We start from the raw sequence: 22373 nt of genomic DNA, 5'->3' as shown, positions 1-22373 counted from the left end.
CTAGCCCTAAATTCCACATTGCAGCGCAGGCACCTGCTGGCCAGTTCTCGAAGTAAGCACAGAACCAAGGGGCAACTAGCTGTTTGACCATTGATGGCTTGGACCACTGCCATATTGTCCGACCAGAACAGGACCTTCCTGTTGGACAAAGGGCCCGGCCGGAGATGCAAGGAAACCACAATAGGGAAGAGTTCAAGGACAGTTATGTTGGAGGTGATCCCCCGCTTGCGCCAGACATTAGGCCATTCCTGCGCGCACCACAGCTCCCCCAAAATTGCCCCGAAACCCTCCCGCCCAGAGGCATCGGTGAACATACTGATTTCGGGGCTATCCACCCACGGGGACCTCCATATGACCGTCCCGTTGAAGTCTGACAGAAATTCATCCCACATCAATAAGTCTTTCTTTAGGCCTGAAGACAGTTTTACAAAGTGGTGGCGTTTGGTGACCTTAGCAGTGGCCCTGGCTAACCGTCTTGCGAACACGCGACCCACTGAGATGACTCTAGCCGCAAATTTTTTTTGCCTAGGAGACTTTGTATGACCCCTAGCGGTGCTTTGTCCCTTCCCAGCAAGTCTTGAATGTCCCGTTTCAGTCCCAGTACCTTCTCGGCCGGGAGTCGGGACACACCTCTAAGTGTGTTCAACTCTATGCCCAGGAAAGTCAGGACCTGTGCCGGACCCTCAGTCTTGCCAGGCGCCAAAGGCACCCCCAAGTGACTAGCCAGGTCAATGAAACAATTCAAACCCCCCTGACATTCCTGCGTGCCCTCCCTCCCAATGAAAAGGAAGTAATCGAGGTAATGTGACACCGCCGTGACACCATACTTCGCAGAGAGGGCCCATTGTATGAAAGTGCTGAAAGCCTCAAAGAAAGCGCATGATACAGCACACCCCATTGGCATGCACTTGTCAACATAGTACTCCCCATTCCACCTGAAGCCCAGCAGGTGCTGGCTGTCCGGGTGCACGGGCAATAAACGGAAAACTGCCTCAATGTCTGCCTTTGCAAGCCAGGCCCCCTCCCCCGCTCTCCTCACTAGGTCAATAGCCATGTCCAGGGAACAGTAGGAGACAGAACAGGCCCCCTCTGGTAGCCAAGAGTTCACAGAATTGCCCTCTGGGAAGGAAAGGTTGTGAATTAACCTGTAAGCCCCCGGCTCCTTTTTGGGGACCACACCCAGCGGGGACACCACAAAATCAAGCAGGGGGGGACTTGAACGGGCCCGCCACCCTCCCCAAAGATACTTCCTTGCAGATTTTCTTGTCTACGATCTCAGGGAGTTCCCTAACAGACTTCTGATTCTCCGCGTCCCTACTGACCCTGGGACCCTGGTAAGGGATCCTGAAACCTTCCAGAAAACCTAAAGTCAGAACCTCCCTGTCCTTCTCATTGGGGTAGGACTGCAGCAAGGCCAGCAAGTTCGGGATAATGACAGGAGACGGACCCTTAGAATGAAGGAGGGTGGGGTCTCCGCCGGAGACAACAGAGGCAATGTGATCTGCGTGGGCAGGCAGGGGAGAGTGCTGGGGGGGAGGGGAGCGTGGAAGGAGGGGCGCTAGGCGGCAATACTCTGTAAGGGGTCTTATTTGTCTTTGCCAGAGGCGCTGGTGGCGGCATCACGTTTGTCACAATTTGATCCAGGATGGGACCCTCCACATTTACTGCAGGAGTGTGCAAACCTGCACGCCTTACCCCAGGTGCAATTACCCGCATTAAACAACCTGCATGTTGCCTGGAAGCCCTTCTTGTTGACATGTCAATTGAACCCCCCTCCGCCTCTGCCCCCTCGAAAGGACTGCCTGAAGTTACCTTTTTTCTCTGGAAACCCTTTACTTGTTTCCGCCTTAACTTGTAGGCTGGCTTTGCCCACGGCTTCGGATTTTCCCTTCCCCATATGCTGCATCCAGAGTCTTACCTCTACCTGGTCCCAATCCAACTCTGGACACACAGACATTTTCTTGCGAAATTCGCAGTCGTACAAGTACCACCCCATGCCAGTAGAGGATTCCGCTTCGTCAGTAATGACACTGGCGTATTGGAATAAACCCTGCGCCTGTTCTGGGAAGCGCTCCGTGATAACTGCAGCCAAAATTGAAAAAGCCTGTCTCCAGTTCTTGATCGTTTTCTCAGGCCAAGACTGGAAACGAGCTTTCTTTTCCTCATCCTTAGAACCCATTTTCCTAACGTCAACACCATAGGCCCCCAACATCAGGAGAGAAAAGATGTCGATAAATTCTCTGCGCCAAATACCTTCCTTCGCTGCTTGTGGGACCTGCCAAGCGAGGGAGCATTTGCCAGACAATAAGGGAGCCATGGTCATCAGTACCGCTGGCGGCGTGGGGGCCGCACCAGGGACAGGCGTCGTCACAGCTGGGAGCGCAGGTACCGCTATGGGCGCAGGCGACGTGGGGGCAGCAACGGGGGCAAGTGCAGAAACAGCCGCTAGCGCAGGTGCCGCTAAGTGCGCTGGGGAAGTGTGAGGCAGCACTGGGGCAGGGATAGGAGTAGTAGCGGAGGTAGGTAGCGCAATTTCTGACTGGGAAGCCACCTTAACAAGGAGGCCAGCAGGCGCTGCGCAACTGTCCCCCCCCTAGGACAGGAAACCCACCCCACACACGAGCAACAGCTGCCTCCTCCGACAAAGGAAGGGGAACAACAACCGCAGGCTACACCACCCGGGGGCAAACCGGAGGCGAAGACTGCAAAGGAGCGGCAAGCAAACCCACTCTAACCTCAGACATAAAAACAGCTAGGGTGTCCGTGAGCTTACCCAAATCCTCCTGGGTGGCAAATTCCGCAGCAGCAGCCACCGGGCGAGGGGGTGGAGGGGGGCTAGCCAGGGGCACCGCCGGGGGAGAGGCTGGGGCGTGCACAATAACATTTCTGACGGGTTCGGCCGCCCTGGTCTTGGGGGGGGGGCTCCGCTGGGAAGTCCTTAACTGTCGGCTTCCTCACACGCTTGGGCCTCCCTGTGCCAGAATCCTCCACAATGTCTATTTCTGGGGCACTGGGGGCGTTGGCCGACAAAAGTTCACTGGCCCACGCCACCCCATTAGCCTTGATCATGTCCAATAAAGCCTTCATCTGGGCATCCTGGGAGGGTCCTATCCCCGAGTCATCGACCTGGGACGTCTGAGTGAAAAGCGGAGGGGACCCCTGACTTTCCATGTTATCTTTGGCTCTTCACCTGAAAGAAAAATCACCGTGAGCCAAAGACCAAGTACTAGACGATGAGCAAAAGCAGTACAGGCCACCTACACGCGATCATGGAACAACCCTAGAACGGCGCGATGCTATCTGTTGGGAGAAAGCCCTCTACTAACAAAAACATGTGAGAATATCCGGTAGCGCACTTATTGCACACGACTGAAAATAACACAAACTTCAAGAGATGATACCATCAGTAGGCGAGATTAACAGACCCGTGCCTTGTATTGTGACGAGGGACAGTAAATATATCCATCACTCCAACATGCCCACACCCATGATCCCAGCAGGCCCCCATACATACCTCGCGGAACTTTTCCTAGTGCCGGGAAGGCAAAGAGGGGGGGGGGGGTGAGGGTGCGGGTGGAAAGATCAGCTCCCCAAGCCGGACGTTGGAAACGAGGGCAAAACTGCGAGGAAGAAGACAGAGTTTAGACATGGCAAACAACCACGACGGCCGGACGCGACCGGCAACATAAACGCACACCACAAAATGCCCTGTGCAGGGGCGCAGAGGTTGATGGAAGAGCGCAAGGGCGCCTACGAATAAGGCATAGCCTGGACCCTGCCCCCCACGAAGGTAGGCCCGAAGCATACCAGGTATCCCCAGACCGGGCTCCCTCCAAAACATGCCCCTCCCGCTTCGCCAATATACATACCTCCCCAAAAGGGGGTGTTGAAGTAGCTTGAACCTGCGCGGCGCCGGGCGTGCGCAATGGGATAAACGATGCGAGCGAGCTTGACTCCTCCCACAACACACCGTTTGTAATGGGGATGGATACATAATTACCAAAAACTAAACAGCGGCGTCCTTGCAGTGACACAAACCCAGAAGCAATGACCCGACAAAATTCCCAGGCCCGGCGATAAAAACCCGTCGGAGCCCCGCAGCACCCATTCCAAAAGGCCGCCGGATCCCGCAGAGCCGCCTGAGCACAGGAGGGGGAATCGCACATGAGGACCGGCAAATAAGGAGGCAACCTGGGAGCGCAATCGTGCGTAAGCTTCGCCAATGCGACACCAAAATATACGAAATACAATTGGCCGCCCGCCCCGTGCAAACAAAACTACTTCCCCTGCCAAGCTGGCCCTCCAGGTACCAATCGGACATGACGGAGCCGCACACCACATGGCAGAGCAGAGGGAGGGGGGGGCGGGGGATTTGAAAAGACTACACAGAGACAATCGTTGTACCTCGTAAAACACTAGGCATGACATGAGCATGATACAATCCTCAAAACGTGTATACCCCACACATGAATACCGCCCATCATTCAAAAGACAACACGGAGAGAACCGTTGTACCTCGTTGTAATTCACTAGGCATGAACATCAAAAACATGTATACCCCACACATGAATACCGCCCACCCCACATGATGTACAATGCATGAGCGGTCGCATGTATGCGGGGGGGCATCACTGAAATTAACGACAGCGTGCATACCATGTCCGGGCAAAGCAATATTCAAGATGGCTGACCAACATCAGAACACCACCATCAACAGAGCAATACAGTAATGCGACATTTAGGATTCACGTGATTTCAAGCGTGCGACATAACTTGCTCGGTAACCCCATAAGCAAAATTTTTATAACAATGAAACAGATGCACAAGGCGAATGCCAAAGAGACCCACACCCAGGCTCACAAAGGGACAAGATGGAGGGAGCAAGAGGCAATCCGACGCCATCTCACAGTCCCTGCCCGGCCCGAGTGAAGGAAGACGACAAAACGTCCACTCAGGGCCCGGGCCGAGACAGTATGATGCGCTCTGGCCTTAAGGTGCAAAACATTTCCCCCTCGTTCGCACAAATCGTCGGGGGACCCGCTCGGCCAACGCACGAACTCTCCCCTCCCAGTGAGGCCCGGAAATTGGCCCCTCGCGCCGCCCGGCTCCAGAAGGAGACGGGGCCTGGGAGGAGGGAAGGGACACAGACCCCACAGGCAGCCTCAGCGACCACGTGCTAATAGTATAGCCCGCACACTGAAGGGAGGGCGCGGGGGGGAATAAATCTTTGCCGCATCGCGACCACCACCTCCACAGCGGCCCGACGCTAAGCGGGCCACCTAGCCACAACTCAAACCTCCCAGGGAGGGAGTAGGCGGAGGGGGGGCAAGGCCCGTAGGCCACACTCACCGCAAAGAGTGTCCCGTCGCAAAGAGTGTCCCGAGCTGCAGCGCAACGTCCGGAGCGGCAAAGAGGCCTCCGCAGCGGTGCAAGGGAGCTAAGTACCCCATGAGGCTCCTCCTAGCCGCCCCGGACGTGCGACCCGCCTCCTTCCCACCGGGCAAGGCCTGCCCTGGTGAGGAGTGGCTGGCCACATGAGTGGGCGGGGGCAGCCCTCTGCGACTAGGGGCCCGCCCTCTTTATGGCCACTGTGTGGCCTCGGACAAGCGCAGTGTGTGCCGACTCGCAGCAGCTTTCGATCCTCAGCGGGCTCACAGGTCAGTCCCGGGTATGCAGGATGGATGTGACTCAGCTCTGCTGTTGTCCGGTACGGGGGCTCTAAGAAGCCAAAAAACTGCGCAGAATGTTAATTCGGTCACGAAATTGCCGTCGATGTCAGCGGGCACAACACCCACAAATCCGCACGGCCCAGCACCTCTCAGGTCAGTTGCGTAGAGGCATCGGGGCTCAAAAGTTACTGTTTACTGCACCTTCGACCGCTGCGACCATATTATTTATTACCGCTTCTATCTGTCATGAAAGCTGCTTTCTTAACGGCCTTGCTCCTCACTCATTCCGCCGTCCGCCCGCCGAATCGGAGTGGTGTGGCGAGATTTCTTCAAGGTGGAAAAAGCCTCTGGTTTCTATCGGTCAGGATCCGTTTTTCTTTGGCCAAATGCTCCGCAATTAGGTTTAGTCTGGTCCTCCGGCGCGGCGCCTAGAGTTTACGCTGCCATCTTCCTCACTCTCCCATACTGGCACAGGCGCCAATCCCCTTCGCTATGTATTCCCTCTATGAGATAGTAGGCGCAGGATTTGCAGTGTGGCGTAAACTAGACGGTGCCAGGTTAGAGCTGCGTGTTAGGGGAGTGCAAGGAAGAATGCTGTTGTGTGTACGGTATAGGTATGGCGCGTCTGAGCTCCCAGGACGATAAGTGGTACTTGAGGCATTGAAAAGCAGAAAGCACGTGGTGTGTCTAGGATGATGCTTGTGGTGTAAGGAAATGCTGCAGCGATGCACAGATCTCCTGACCGAAGGCGATTCATATTATCAACTGGCACTAATATCAAATAACAACACGTCTGCTTTAAGACACTCCAGCACAAACAAGCACTGGCAATGCCAGCCGTTTTGTCTCTTGCTTGTGAAAAGGCTTTTACCAAGCTTCACAAATACACAACACACACACTCAATGGACAAAGTTAATGTCCCACGCTCAGATAACAGGTGCTGGGCAAGTGAAAGAGCAGTGGTGTAAGGCTCCCTTACTCACATACTACCAACTCAGTACAGATGGTGGTAGTGCAAGCTTCCCTTGCACATATGCAGCCAGTACAGTACAGGCAGTACAAGCTTCCCCGACACACATACTTCCAATACAATACAGGTAATGGCAGCACAATACACATATACAATCAGTACAGTAGAGGCAGCAGTACACGTATGCCTTGAACACACAAACAGTACATTACAGGAAATAGCAGTACAAGCTTCCTTTACACACATACAACAATTACACTAGAGGCAGAAGTACAGGCTTCCCTAATACACATACAGCCAGTGCAGTAAAGGCAGAAGTACAAGCTTCCCTTACACACACACAAACATTATAGTACAGGCAGCAGGACAAGCTTCCCGTACACACATACAACCAGTACTGTACAGGCAGCTGTAACAACTTCCTTTTACACACACACAACCAGTACAGTTCAGGCAATAGCAGTACAAGCTCCCCTTTACACACATACAACTAGTACACTACAGGCAGCAGTACAAGCATCCCTTACATACATATCCAAACAGTATAGTACAGGCAGCAGTGGGTGATATATACACGTGGATATTTAGGAGGAAGGTTACATTTGAATTTGACTTTTCGTTCTCCCCCTCTTTCTTGCTTTACAGAGAAGTGCTACACGGATTAATTAGGTATTTTTTAATTATGTACACGGTTTTGGTGTTTCTTCCACGTTTTTTCACGAATGTCACTTTCCGGATCAAATAGCACCTTCGGATGATCTTATATTTCATAACCCGTATCGGGGTATGATGTCTTACGTTGTAAGGCTTTGGTTTTGAGGATTCATTGTTACCACCCCACTCTTCACATTCGGGCAATACGGTTGCACTACGGTGTGTCCAATGTGACCACTCCTTTTCTTCTCTCCATCATTTTGGGTTATAGCCCACATTGCTTTGTAATTACTGTTATTGCGCTGGGCGCAACCTGACTTCATGGTATACGTCAGACCGACACGTTGAATTCATTCACCTTGTGCATGGATATATAATATCCTGATTGACTTGTATATTAATCTCTTACAATGATTACACTATTTTCATGCCGGAATGAATATAATGGTATTTTGTATGTTTATACTTATACAGCCTTGAGAAAGTCGCGAGACAACATCCCTTGTGCGACAAAAACACGTGTTGGCTGTTGGGAGCTGTTGTGGAAGCCTACATGAATAAAATACCGAAAAGAAGAAAATTAATGTGTATACTGGTGTCTTACTGTGTGATACACTGCTGATTGTTTGTTTTTGTTAAATTGGGAAATCTCACTCATAATAGATGTGTTGCGGTGAGTGAATTCTATTTCATGCTAGCTGAGGCTTCTGTTTGTGGAGGTTGGTGGTTCCCCACACCCTGCAGCACCATCAAAGTAAATTGAGAGACCGAGATTAACTGAGTGATTCTTCCCAGTGGCGCCATATACCTATACCTAATACCACTTGTTGGAGCGCTGAACAATGTCGACTAGACCCTCATTACTAGTGCCTGGAATGGTATTCCTGGGGAGAATTAAAATGTTCCTTGTGTCCCTGGGCCTGGATTTACCAGGAACGGAAACTTCGTGCCTGGAGGCACCACACCCAGGCTTAAGAGCGGGTTGTGGAGTTTGGCCGCCTGTTATTTAAGCGAAAGGGGTAGAGTGAGCACGTGGAGGGCCACCAATCTGTCACTCTTCTGCTCGTGCCTCAGCATTCAGGAGAAAACTATGCATACCAACCTTTCCTTTTTGATGCCTGGAGTGTGTAGTCGTTTTTGGTGATGTGCTGGAGCGGTAGGGTAAGTTATAGATCCTTTCAGGGTCTGAAAGGCATTATTTTCACAGTAACTCATGGCTCCCCATGTCAGACCATTTTCTCCTGCTTTTGGCGAACATGATGAGCTCCTCAGAGGAAAGAGAGACGGCTTACTGAAATGGCGCTCTATAGACTCTAACTTCTTTTTCTACAGTACGGGATGATTTTGGAACTTCATTTGTCAATTTTCCTTATATTTCTCCACAAACAAAGAGATGTTCCCTAAGGGTATTTGCTATAGATGCAGTGACTACTCCTTGTTGTTCCTTCAAATGCCTACACTTACCAGAAGTATTTCTGTGAGGACAGGGATGCATTTTTAACTTTTATCCCTCCTTAAAGGAGCATCAATCTTTTATACCCTTCACAAGTTGGAGCTAGGCGCTGCTATCTTATTTATAGTCAGGCACACTGCATTGGGGTCCTCTACAATGGATAACCAATTCTCTACAAAAACCTTTGCTTCTCCCACCCCCCTTCACCACTCATGCAAGGAATCAAAGGGTTAAAAAGGATCTTATTTATCCCCCAAAATCGCTGTTGCCCTTAACTTTGGAGGATATAATGGATGAGCTTAAGGATCTGAAGCCATTGGTGGTTCAGGCAGTCACCACTCTACAAGGAATCAAAGAAAAATGGTTACATTTGGAATCTAGAGTTTCAGAAGTTGGCTAAAGAATTAGTAACACTCAAGATGTAACTACCAAAGTAGATTTTTTGTCTAAGGAAGTTATTCTACTAAAAACTCAAACAGTGGACTTAGGAAATTGAAACAGGTGTAATAATTTACAAATGTATGGTATTCTTGAAGGAATGGAAGTGTCTGATAGAATTACCTTCCTTAAGACTAACATTCCCAAGATTATTTGTTTGAAGGATTGGTTCTGAACTCAACATTCAAAGAGCTATTCATTTTGGTTCCTTATCCACGTTGAAGTCTACCAGTGGTCGCCTACGAGGTGTCATAGCAGTTTTTCTACAATATTCGAACCTCATGAAAGTCCTTTCAGCAGCAAAATAATAATGAAGACAGATGCTATGGTCAGGTCACAAGATATGGTCTCATACATCCTTGCTTGTTCAAGATCTCATTTAAGAACAAAATGTCTACTTTTGACAATCCAGTGGATCTGAAGCAGTTATTTCATCTTTACAAAGGAGAAGTTATGGAACTTGGAAACATGTATATATTTCTGTTCCCACAGATGAGCAAACATATTTAAATTCTTTTCTGTTTTTTTGTTCTTTTATAGAATCCCATGTACTGTCTTTATTGGATCTCACTCTCTTTTTCCCTAATAGGTTAATTTTTGGTCCATGAAGTCTGGATTACTGTGTTATCTGTTCATGTGTCTGTAGGTTTTTATGCCTCAGCCTTTAACAGCTTCTTGTCTCAACCTTTGTTTGTAAATCTCTTTGTTATCTCTTTATTTTTAAATACAGCGCCTTTCCCTTCTTTATGACCTACCACAGTGATACTCAACGTGCGACCCGGAGGCCGAATGCAGCCCTCCTGACCTTTACATGTGGCCCCTGAGCAGCAGCAGCACTGGGCTGCTGTATACTGACTCAGCACTTACAAAACAAAATGTTAAATATGCAGCAAGCACTTATTTAAAGGTTAATTGCAGGTAAACAAAAAGAAGTAATTAGGCCATTAACTTTAGGAACACCTTAATTTTTAAAGACAGCAAACATGTGAAGCTACAATAGTCTTTTCAAAATCAAAAAGTGTATTTCATTGACCTGTAGAACCATTTCACCTTAGGAAATCAAATTATAGCAGTGCATTCAGAAGTATTTTTTTTAAGTGATGGATTTCAAACATGAATTTAGAAATGTTCATGCTCTCTCCTTCGCACCCACCCTGACAACAATGACACTAGTGATCACATCCAAGCACAGGAGATGGTTTTGTACAGCATGCATCCTGAAGTCATGTATTTTGAGGTCTTTTTATATGTGATAACGAAGAAAAAGGAAGAAAATTTAAATAAAGCAATTGCCCAGGGTCACACAAATTGATTAAGTGGTGAAGTTAGGATCCGGACCCGGTGAGATGGGTAGGCATTACTGGCCCTGACACAAGCAGTAGAAACCTCAACCCCTATGGCTTCTCCCTTGATGTCAGACCCACCGGGTGCTGTTGACACCCCATAACTCTAACCTTTAGGCAAGAGCAGGGTCAAACAGGTAGTACAACTTATGTGCTGTATTTAACACGGATACTAACCATTAGGTCATGTTTTGTAGATTGTAGTTTTTTACTAGGTCCTGAAGAATCGCAGTCAATGTACTAGAAGCGAGAAACATGTTGCCTACACCACTTGCACTTTAACCCCGGTCCAATCTGGGAAACCAAAGTTCCCATGAACACCGGCTGCCCTTGATTTTAATTGTGGTAGAGGACCACCAGAATAAAATTGTTTTCCGGTACCTTGTACCACATTTTATCCTCACCCGCTCTATCTACTCTGTCCTGGCCCTCACCCCCACTTCAACCATAGGCAGTTGGATAAAAGATCTCCGATAAAGAGCCCCTCTTTGAGGTGAGCCCGTTGGGCATTGCACCGCCTGCCCGACGAGGAGCATAGCCTATGATGAAGCATGACACTCGCAAGGGTGTGTGAGGCCATTATATCCAACAAATTGGATACCCAGGGGTGGTCCGCCATTGAGCACTAGCCCTTATACCTTAGTGACCTTCTCCTTATTTCTTTCTCCCCCTAGGAACAGCCCAGTCATCTCTCTTGTTGTCTTGAAGTTAGGATTCATCCCAGGGTTTCTGGTCTCACATTGCGCAACTGAGTTCAGCGAGTAGATATACATGCTTTGCTTCCTCTACACCCACTTTACACCCCTCTCCCACGCTGGCATCAGTGCGGCCCTTGGTCATACCAAAGACCAAACTTTGAGGCCCCAGGGAAAATGTTTGTGATTACCCATGGTCTCCACCTTCTAACTTATTTTTGTAATCTTCTATCACTTTATTGTGGTTTTTTTTGTCTTCATCATATCCGGGAGGTTGCCCTTTGCCATTCTCTGCTTTTATGCTCCACCTCCTCCTGCTCATATTGTTGTTTTTGTTTCTTGTTGACGCACATGGTTATAGTCTTGTGGCTTTTTGCCATGTCCTCTTTCATCATCACAGGGAGCCTCTTTACCCCCCTCTTTTCTTTTCGTTGTCCTTTTCCTTCATTCCTCTTCATTTTCTCTTCTATATTCTTCGTCCTGCCATATGGTACACTCTGTGATGCTTCCTCCAGCCTTTTTCTACTGGTTCCTCATATGTTTTTACATTACATTATCCTTTGAGAATCCCGCTGTAAACAATTCATGCTTATCTAAATAGTTTGTATTTATCTCTTTTCATGCACATTTTTCATGACTAATTTGCACACTGTTTCATTGATTGTTAAAGGTCTTCATAACCCCATTAGACAACAAAGAGAAGAGTTATTAACCATTTATCTAGATTAAAATGTCAGATTGCTCTGTGGCAAGAAACCCATCTTAATGATAAATTAAAGAAGAGCTGGGTAGGTCATGATTTCTGATCCCCGGCTACTAATAACAAAAATGGTGTAAGTATTCTTTTTCAGAAGTCCTTAACATTTCCTTATTGAAAATGAAGTGAAGGATGATGATGGTAGAAGGCTTCTTTTGACTGTCAATATAAATAATACCCTACATTCTGTTTGTAATGTATATGGTCCAACAGTTACTGATGTTCATTTCTGGGAAACCTTTTCCATTCAGTTAATGTCCTGTTCACATGCTAATCTCATTTTATGGGGAGATTGCAACCAATTTATGGATCCTTTTATAGACGGAATATCACAGACTAGGTATATTCCTAACAATATGTAAGAAATGTTTTAACAATCAATATTATCAAGAGAATTGCTGAATGTTTGGAGAAGTTTTCATCCTGATGTTATGAAATTAACATTTTATTCCCCTGTACACCAATCCAAATCCAGGATAGACTACATATTTTTAACCCAGAATGTTTTACAATCCATGATACAGACTGAAATAAGTTGTATTCTCATTTCAGATTATGTCACAGTCATCATTGATTTAGATTTACTGGCAGATACTCCATGCTCACGTAGATGGAGTTTCAATAACACACTATTGAGTGATAAGAATTTAGCATAGCAATTTGATCAATTCTGTATTGAATATTTCGATCTTAATTCCAAATCAGAGACCAAGATGCATTTTATCTGGGAGGTATTTAAGGCAGTGGCTCGAGGTTTTATTATTGACTACTTTGCATCCAAAAAAAAGAAAGCACATATAGAATTTTCTACCTCATTAAAACAAATTAAAACTCTTGAACATGAATATTTTTTGTCCAACAAGAAGAGTACTTTAACTCGCTTAATTAAAGCCAACCTACAATTTAATAAGTAATCAGTTGAAAGTGCTTGTGGTACTGTACTAAAAGTTAATGCAAAATGTTATGAGAGATGTGACAAACCTGGTAAACTTTTAGCCAATTACTTAACAGTTAAAAGGTAAGAATATAAAATAAACATCATTACTGATAAGCATGGCAATAGACATTCCACCGATTCTTAGATTTTGAAATGTTTTACAGATATTTACAAACAGTTGTATACCCTGGATCACTTTACCTCTGAAGAGGCAATGGATGGTTTCTTTCATTCCATTTCTCAGGCTCATGTCCGTGCAGTTGATCTTTCGTCTCCAGATGCAGACATAAGTTGCCGAGGTTAAGACAGCTATTACAAAATTGCCTAAAGACAAAGCTCCTGGCCCAGATGGTTTCTCATACATGTTTTACTCTCAGTTTTCTCACACTTTCCTTCCAAAGTTATTGCTCCTGATTCAATAGTTTCTGTCAATAAACAAAGCAAGTGGTACTTTTCTTGAAGCTATGCTTTGTTTGATTCCCAAGAAGGTAGGGCAAGGATTTGTCTCTTTGTGGGAAATGTAGACCCATTTTCCTCATTGTTATATGTGTAGGTGTGGGAAGTAAATTGTTAAGGCGATTCTTTTGTTCCTTTTATTTTATTTGTCAAAAAATCCTTTTTCTGGAATGCTTTACAATGATTTGAAGGCTGTCTTGTTTCTTCTGTCAGTGAAGGTCCTCCTTCCTAAAGTCCTCGTCTTCTACATTATTATTTATATTAATTGGGACCGAAGACCTTTGGAAAAGAAACAGTCAGGTAGGTTTCTCTTCTGTATCTTTACTCTAGTCTCCCATATTTCCCTGTCTTCCTGCTATTATTCTTTCTGTCGTTTCCTATAGTATTCCTGTACTTCTCTATTTTCTTGGTTTTGTTACTCTTCCTTTCTTTTCCTATTTTCTTCTCTCTTCAGGGGTTTTAGAATATCTTTCTCCCTCTATATTTTTTATGTCCGTAGGTACTTCAATAACATAAAACAACCAAGCCAAAGGGGAAAAAAACATATAAATCTCAGAATTGCAAAATAAATTTAATATACCTCCGTCTAACGCCATCAAATATAAGCAACTCAAAATTATAATGTTACAATATTCCTCTCTGCCTTCATTTTCAAGTTTAATCTCTCAGGTCTAACCTTCTGCCTTTACTTTCTCCACTGAAGAAAGTGCTTCTTACATATGAAACAATCTTGACAAGCTTTCTGATAGACCAAAGACTCCTGTGGAAGAGAAATGGAAATCCGATCTTCAACAAGTTTTCTCTATCCAAATCTGGAACAAAATATGGGCCTAAAATTCACTCTACCTCTTGCTCAGCTAGTACTACACAAACATCATTCTTTTTTTTATAATAGACTTTTCTTCACTCCCCCGTCTCTTTACAGGTTTAAATTCTGAACAGATACACACTTTGGTTGTGTAATTGTGAAAATAGTAATTTCTTGCACATGCTTTTTGATTGTCCAAACATGCATGCATTCTTGTTACACATTTGGGAAATGATCACTGATGTTTGTTTAATAAATATACCATTAGATTGACTACATCATTTTTGACATGGTTTCTCTCACATCTGGCAAATTGTCATGGAAATGTGTTGATTTACTTATTGCTATTGCTTTACAAATTATTACATCTAGCTGGGTGGACACTACCAATATCTCTTCTGTTAAATGGTGTAATATGCTATGCAATAATCTTAGGCAAGATAGAGTAAGTGTCACATCCACACAGCTTATGATTAAACAAGACTTATTATGGATGCCGCTTACATCCTTCTACTCAAGACAACCTGGCAATTCATAGGACACTAATACCGTCATCACCTCCCCATGATTGTTTAATAATTAATAGTCTGTTTAAGTGTTTATAATACGATTGGCCTGTTTATGCCTATTTCTTTTGGCTATATTTTAACAGTTCTCCTTTTCCTTCTATTTTTTCTTTCTCTCCTATCTTCTCTCTCTTTTTCTTTTCTGTATTGTCTCTCTCTATACAGATTTCCTGAATATTCTGATTTGTATTTATTTTTCATTGGCACTCATTAAGATATTAGCAGTTTGCGCTAATTTTTACTATGTGGACTTAATTCAGTAAATCATCTTCAAACTAAGCAAAAGGGGGAAAATGCACACAGATTTAGAACCCATATTTCCAGTTTCAAATGCAAGTCCACATTCAGGACAAAATAACTTGCAATCCCCATTAGGTGGTGAATTCTTGTTAGAATTTGAGATTCTGAGCCCTCTGGTATCGCTGCACTTAAATCTGAGGAACTTGTAATGAGTCCCAAATAGTGAAGTCCATCATCTAGATTAGGATCCAAGGGCATCATGTAAGGTTTAACAACAATGGGAGAACGTTCTTTTTGTGGAGGAAATGCAGTAGCGGCTCGCACAGGTAAGAGTAGTGGGGCGGGACGGGTGGGGGTGGTGGAAGTCGATAGATGACGGGATAAGTAATTTTAAATAAATAAATAAATAAAACCTCTTACCTTGCGCTCGTCGATTCGTCTTGAGAGATTACTGGGCTTTAATTCGTATATTTGACTGTGCCCAAAGCTTTAAACACTCCCGGGCACTTAAGTAAACTTGATATCAGTAAGCACCAGCATAGCAAGTCCAGATTCAGCAAAAGCAATGAATGTTCATTGTTTATGAGCATTTCCAAATCCACAGCCAGCCATAAACAAGAGGAAAAAGCTGGTTAGTGGTAGAGCCAGGAATGGGATGAAACAGAAAAAAAGAAACGTTTGATATTGCTTCACTGATTTGTCACTCTGCTGAGCACTTACTTCTAACGGATCATAGCAGAAATATAAGGCCAAGATTAAGGTCTTTAGTATCTTACCAGTGTATTGCATCTACACTGATAAGCATCTAACTCTTACAATATAAATGATATACCTTCAGGATATATGCGCCTACGATTGTCTGTTTTATGGTGAAAACACATCAATATGACGCATAAATAAAATCTATGAAACCGAGGTTATGAGGATTTGTAATGATCTTACTCCTGCCACTGAAACAATACTTCTTTTCTGTTTTATGAAAAACACTTTCTGGTTGAAATATATATATTTTCAAGATTGTTTTCTCAAACAGTAATGTAACAAACATTCGTCAGAATTATAAAGTTGCCACTGATGCAAAATATTCTCTTCCCTAATTTCAGATCACCACGTAGTACAAAAGATGTATCATGAGAAAGTATAAGAGGCTTTTAAAGAGCTTGAGACCTTCCCATTCCTCCTGTAGATTAGCATAAAATGTGCACAAGAAAATATGAGTTTATACTCTTTTAATGATATCTCTGAACAAGTACTTTAACAAATAGTGTGTTTCCCCAAAACAAATGGATCCCTAAAAAGACCTCTTTGTATTCAGTACAGACTTCGGTTGCTTTCAAAAACGTCAACAAAACAATCTCCAAGTTGTTTCAAATTTCTGGCAACAAGGTGCTAGCCTCAGTAGCAATGTATTTGATCCCCAAGCAAGAATTATCCTCACCACTAGGAACTTATACTCAATAACTTCAAAGCGCGCGTCACCATTGGCAAGCATTGTGAGAGTTCTGTGATGTAATGGGAAATGTACTTTCTTGGATTATACTCAGATGCCTCGCGTAGTGCTTCATTCGAAGACTTCCAACCACTCTTCATGCAGTGCCAAAACTCAGTACGCACTGCCAGCCGTTCCTTTCTCTGAATACCTGCTCAGCCTGCTGATTCACTGCTTTCTGTTCGCTTACTTTCTGACCATGGAAGGATAAGCGTAGGCCACAGGTAACAATACTTGATCATAGATATCATTAATAAAGAAACAACTGCTAGACCACTATGCATTTAATTTTTAAATAATTTTAATGTATTAATTTAACTTAATTTCTTGAAAACATTTAAATATAAAACTCCCGCCTAAATTTAAAAAAGTATATATCTTTTATTATGTACTAATAATTATTATAGTTAATTTAAACAACATTAAATATGTTTTAATAAAAATAATTTTACATTTGTTTTTACATTAAAAAGCATAATTAAAATATTGTACAATTAAATAAAAAGAAGTTTGATTTTTGATTTTTTTACATAAAAAAAAAAAAAAAGAAAACCTATTTTGATTCATTTCGTTTAATTTAGCATTATTTCCTATGGGAGTCTATTTGATGTCCCTAACATTATATTCCATGGGAGGGTGTTGAAATACCGGTGAGTGACCATGTATGGTGCTGGACTCACTCCAGCTCTGAGCTGGAGTATATGTCTACAGTTTGGCTTTTTTTTGGCAGTAATAACTATAGACGTGCAGTTTATGAGCAGAAGTTAGCCTACTCTTTTGTGGTGGGTATAGGCTGGCACCCATCCCTAGCCCTCCTTTAACCTCTACTTACTCCTCCCTAATCCCCTTCCCTTTAGTCATAAATATTCCCAATGTTCCAGCCACCCTCTCCTCTGCCCTACATTTACCACTAAAATGTATACCTATGTGCGTAGACTCTGCAGTTGGATCGCAGTTCTCTCCGTAGGCCTCCACACACAGTTTGTGAATAACATTTTGTAGTGTGTTTTGTAGGACTAATGTAGTACTGAAAAATGTACTACAAAGTGCACAGGGTAAACAGATCCCTACCTGAACACAAACACACACGCACGCACACAGACACAGCACACAGACACACACACACACACACACCTCTTTAGCTCCCTAAACTTTTCCTGGACTTGGAGCACCAGGAACCTATTGCTGCAGAAAACTATTCAGAGTGTGGAGTCTGGGTGTGACTAATACAAGTCCCTTTTGAAGCTGTGATTGTCTATCTTGCTTCTATTAAGGACTTTACCCAGCATGGTAGCTCCGAGCTGGCCCGAAAGAGTCTTGCATCTACAGAGAGGCTAAAAAAGTCCTGAACTTGCTCTACATCTCACCACAAGATGGTGGGGAGCTGACCTCATCCGTCAATAATGTTTTTGAACATCTTACCCACTTAAGCCCCACACCACCGTTAGAGGCAAAGTCGAGACCAACGCGACCAACGCCAAGGAACTTTTCAATGTCATACAGCAGTTTGCAAAACCCACCTGCGAAGCCACACCTTCCCTGGAACTCTGCGACAGGCTCAGCTCCTACTTCCATCTGAAGATCAAGAACCTCTACGACGACTACAGCGAACTGATGATGAACACCACCCCCCTACCCACTGCCCCCTCTAAGCCGGCCATCACGTTCTGGGATCCAGCTACCGTCGAACTCCTCACAGCTACCTTGAAGAAAACCCACTCAGGATCCCCAACGGACCCCTGCTCACTGCACATCTTCCACAGGGCCGCCACCGTCAATGCACCTGAACTAGGATGCACCATCAGCGCCTCAGATCAGGCATCTGCCCAGACAACTGGAAACGGGCGGAGGTAAAACCCCTCCTCAAGAAACCATTGGCAGACCCAGAGGACCTGAAAACCTACCGGACCATCTCTCTCCTCCCTTTCACAGCCAAAGTCACCGAAAGAATCATAAACGCCCAGCTGACCGCCTTCATAGAAGAGAACTCTTGCCTGGACGCCTCCCAGTCTGGATTCCTCAGCAACCACAGCACCAAGACCTCCCTCCTTGCCACCACTGACGACATCCGCATGCTGCTCGACCATGGACAAACCGCAGCCCTCATCCTTCTGGTCCTCTCTGCAGCCTTCGACACGTCTCACATCGCACTCTCGCAGCCAGACTGCACGACGCGGGAATACAAGGAGCCGCCCTCGACTGGATCCAATCCTTCCTCTCTGGTAGAACCCAGAGGATCTGACTCCCTTCCTCTCCAAACCCATGGAAATCAATGACGGAGTACCCCAGGGCGATTCATAAAGGGGGTGGTGATGGACAGAGTATCTGAATTAAGCAGAACACTCCTACCCAGTCAAAAGATCAGGGCTTGATCCATCACCGTTTTTTAGCTCACTACACCATCCCAGGTCAGAACCTGGCTACATGCAAATTAGTGTGACCCAGGGATCATCACTCAGCCCCACGCTCTTCAACTTCTACATGGCCCCCCTCGCAGCCATCGTCAGACAGCATGGGCTCAGCATCGTATCCTATGCTGACGACACACAGCTCATTCTCTCGCTCATGAAGAATGCCAAAGGCACCAGACTCTGTTTCCAGGAAGGTATGAAGAACGTGGCAGCCTGGATGAAGGAGAGCTGCCTGAAGCTAAACTCAGAGAAGACCGAGGTCCTCATCCTCGGTCCATGCACCTCCACCTGGGACAACACCAAGTGGCCCTCCACCGTTGGGAGCTCACCCACCCCTACAGACCACAACCGGAACCTCTGCATCATCCTTGACTCCTCCCTCTCCATGGACTGACAGGTCAACGCCGTCGCCTCCACTAGTTTCAACTGCATTTGCACCCTCTGCAAGACTTTCAAGTTGACCCCCCCCGACTGCAGAAGGCCCGGCAAATCCCTCTATGCCGGAATCAACAAAACTCTCCTGCACAGACTCCAGACCATCCAGAACGCCGCAGCCAGACTCGTCCTCGGGACACTGCGCCATGAGCACTTGACACAACACCTATGAGACCTCCACTGGCTCCCCGTCGAGAAGAGGGTCAACTTCAAACTCATCACCCACGCCTACAAATCCCTCCACAACATCGAACACAAATACCTCAACGAGAGAGTATCCTTCCACGTACCCAAGAGGAACCTCAGCTCTGCAGACCTTGCCCTGGCTGAGGTCCCCCGCAGCCGCAGAAACAGAACCGGTGGAAGAGCTTTCTCCTACATCGCAGCCGAAACCTGGAACGAGCTCCCTGTGAACATCAGACACTCCCCGACCCTGCACATGTTCAGGAAGGACCTCAAGACCTGGTTCTTCGACTGATCCGGAGCCACCCTCCACCCCAGCGCCTTGAGAGCCTCACGGGTGAGTATCACGCTATATAAACCCCTGATTGATTGATTGATTGAGATGGGCTACCTAAGAGATCGCCCTCCACGTGTGACTGAGATGGTAGTGAATCAGCTCAAGCTCATTCCTCTTCCAGCCATCTTTTATTATTTTTGTTAATTTAATCATTGTTTTATTGACCTTGCAGAGTAAAGCTGTGCGGCACCCGATTGGCTAGCGAGCTAGCCAGATACAGTGACGTTGAAAGTCCACATTTCCTCCCTGTGCCCTATGTTGCTGCCTTCGAGACACTGTGCCCATGCCTAAACCCAGAACACTATTATGTCTTAAGAGACCAAGAGTATCTTGTTTTGGCTGGGAACCCTTGCAGTTCTTTTTCTTGTTAACAGCATGCCTATCACCAGAGCTTTGTGAACATTAGCCATTGTGGACTCCACATATATTGTACTCATGCTGCATTGCACTGCTGCTTTGTCTTTTCTGCCTGCAGGTTGTTCTAGGTACATCCTGAGATTCATGCCCATTTGAACCAGTGGTCCAGATGTTACTACTGTATTGTGTATACAGCTGCTGTGCTTTTGTATACTGCTCCCAATGATGTTGACAGTCTCATAGTGAAAGTGTTGACCATTTGTTATTGGGGGGTTGTATGTTCTTTCCATTTTATCTGATCCGTTTACTATCTATCTATCTGTCTGTCTGTCTGTCTGTCTGTCCGTCCGTTCGTCTCTCTCTCTATTGATCTATCTATCTATCTATCTATCTATCTATCTATCTATCTATCTATCTATCTATCTATCTATCTATCTATCTATCTATCTATCTATCTATCTATCTATCTATCTATCTATCTATCTATCTATCTATCTATCTATCTGTCTGTCTGTCTGTCTGTCTGTCTGTCTGTCTGTCTGTCTGTCTGTCTGTCTGTCTGTCTTGCCAGAATTCGTTTTTTTAAATGTTGGCAAACATGTTAGCATGCTTTCTTGGGTGTTTAAAAAGCTGAATTAATAGGTATAAATATGGAATGAGGAAGTGAGTTATTTACATAGGAATGCAGCCAGTGATTGTATTTGCATCTTTATCAGAGCTTCCCAGTAAAGACTGGCCCTCGGCTCTCTTTAAGCTCATTTAGCTGGCACATTCAGCTTGTAAAGCTGATTTTTCTTTGAGGCAAAAACGATCACTGAAAGGATTTTCCAGTTTCTATGTCATTTGCTTTTGCGCCTCCTTCCCAGATGCACCGAGACCTCTCTTCTCTCTAATCTACCTCATTGTCAGGCTCTATTATGCAAATACTACTTTAATGGTGCTACGTACAACTCCTGTGGATCGCTTTGCAACCCCTACTATTTAACACATATACCTTCTGATGTTGTAAAAGCATCTATGCATTTAGTTTGAATCACAGTTTTCCTGTATGTTACTCAAAGTTCAAAAAACAATTTTTAACATAAGGTGTCAAGGTACGATATTAGGTGGCGTTAATCTGAGGTCACTTCCGGTTTTGTCATCTGCACTGTCAGACTTGTGATGTCTGTGGTAAATGAAATGACGCCAAGTCCACTTAGTACTTAAGATCCTTTATTCAGGTTCCTTCCAGGTTAGACAGACAGGTTAAGATTGTAGGTAGAATAGAGAGAAACCCCACCAGGAGCTCGCTGTTGATAGCTCAGCCTCAGATGACCAACTGCCACAATAGGTAATAGAGAGGCACAGTGAACTAGAGAGAGACCCTGGCATTCTATGATGTCATAGGAATAACAGTACTATCTAGCCAGAGAGGAACAGTGAGGAGAACATTTACCACAATGTCCATTCTACCACCGCTATGAAGTTGTTGAACAGGCACCCCTGCAGTCAGCATGCACAATGCTGCTAGCAAGGGCCAGTCCTAGGAGCTGATTTTTGGCCCCTCCTGTGATGCCAGTCGCGATGACTTCAGTGGCTAACTTGTACAAAAATCAGTGCCAGGGCTCTAGTCAGGAGGCAGCTTGCACCAGTCCATTCAAACAGGCCACTAAAACAGAAGCAACTACTAACCGTGAAAGTGGGGAGAGAACATGGTGTAATGACCAGAGCTTTGACTTCAGAGCTGGGGAACTGGGTTCGAGTCTCCGCGTTGGCTCAACATCCTGTGATTCTGGGCAAATCACTGAGGGCCATGTGTATCAAGCCCTTTCCCATTCGCAAATGGGCTGATTCTCAAAATCGGTCCGTTTGCGAACGGTAAAAGGCCTTTTCAGATGTATCATCACAAAAGGCCATCGCAAAATAGGGAATCTCAAAATTTGCGATTCCCTATTTTGCGATTGCATTTAAGGAATTGCAAATTGCGATTCCTTAAATGCAATTCTGGTAGCAGCCACAAATTGCGATTTGCCCTTAAGAAATCGCAAATTACCACCACCTTCAAGTTGGTGTTAATTTGCGATTTCCTAGAAAAAAATCACTTTTATGCATCTTTCAAAATGCCTTGAGGCGCTCATACATGCCTTTTGGGCATGTATGTGCGCCACATGTGCACACATGCATATTTCAGGGGT

This window comes from Lissotriton helveticus, chromosome 4_1, assembly GCF_964261635.1.
Source record: "Lissotriton helveticus chromosome 4_1, aLisHel1.1, whole genome shotgun sequence".
Classification (NCBI taxonomy): domain Eukaryota; kingdom Metazoa; phylum Chordata; class Amphibia; order Caudata; family Salamandridae; genus Lissotriton; species Lissotriton helveticus.
The sequence above is the reverse complement of the archived record's forward strand: the minus strand, read 5'-3'. Positions refer to the sequence as shown.